Here is a 1,541-nt window from a genome sequence, read left to right on the forward strand (position 1 = left end):
ATACCATATAGATATAAGATCGTATTCAACAAAAATAATTTAACAGTTTAACTGGCTAATTTTATTATTTCATTCTCATATACAACTTTCATTTAAATTAAGATTTTTTTTTAAAAAAAATAACATTCTTTTTCTTTTATGTGACCTGTTGCAAGTTAAATTCATACTGAAAAATGAGTAAAAGACCAAAAGGTCATAGGCATGATAATGAAAAATTCACAGTGTCATGCCAATAAGAACATGTGACATGATAACTATAAAAGGAATGTAGAATCGACATAAAATTGTAAAAGGATAAATGTGAAAATCATCTACACTTTTGTTTAAAAAATTTCAAGACAGTGGTAGCACATATTAACATGCCCTAATTAGTAACCAAGTTTGGTTGGTCTAGTGGTTAGCTCACTAGGTCGCTTAAGCAAGTGTCGGGGGTTCGATTCCCGCCTTGTGCATGCAACAATCAATTGGCCAGCGGCAAACCCTTAAATGGAGCTCAGATCCGCGAAGGATTAGTCCTTGACCTTCGGGCTGGGGGATACCTTGGGAAACCAAAAAAAAAAATGCCCTAATTAGTAACTAATACATAACAAATGATGTTCTTAATTATTTTTATAATAAAATTATTGACACCTTCATAATTTTTGTTCAAGCATTATGTGTGATAAATAATTGTTTTGGTTTTCAAAATCCTCCATACCTTAAAGTTAACTTCATTAAAAATTATTAAAAAAGATATCACTAACCTATCTGTCTTTGATTCAAATTCGAGGATATTCAAGTGATGCTAATCCTAATTGATCTTGTATGAAAACTGCAGTACTTCTTCTTTGGAAGATTTTGGGCCTGAATATCTACTTGTAGAACATCTTCAAGTCGTGACATAATTGTGATGATTGTAAATGTCCTCTAGATTAAAGAAAAAGAGAAAGTTAATAATTGTCCGGAGTCAAAATCTGATTTTTTAATGACAGAATTTGAAAAGATGTGGAAATGTGTGATAAAATATAAATGAAAAAGAACATTAAAAGATAAGTAGTGCGAAGAATATTGTGCATAAAAGAAAAATAAGAAATAGCTAGAGTCTCGTAACTTAGAGAGTAAACGAATCAAAAATAGAATGGAATATGAAAATAATTTTTTCCTATTCATCAAGTTTTTAGAATCACATTTTTATAGTGTTAATATATTTATCATTCAAGTGTTTAAAATAATAAATGAATATTAATGTGATACGCAATATTTCATTGTCTACACATTATTCTGAATATATTTATATTACTTTTTCTTTATCAGTTGAGTAAAAATAAATAAAACATCATACTTTTTCTCTTAATTAGTGCAAGCAAAAGTATATATGCTAACTAGTTTTATATCGACATCAATTCTTCTATATGCATGTATATGCAAATTACCCTAAACATAATACGTAGATGATTAAATTAATGATACACACACATATATACATATATACATACACACACACAAATATATATATATATATATATATATATATATATATATATATATTTATGTGTGTGTAT

Source organism: Capsicum annuum, chromosome 6, assembly GCF_002878395.1.
Source record: "Capsicum annuum cultivar UCD-10X-F1 chromosome 6, UCD10Xv1.1, whole genome shotgun sequence".
Lineage (NCBI taxonomy): Eukaryota > Viridiplantae > Streptophyta > Magnoliopsida > Solanales > Solanaceae > Capsicum > Capsicum annuum.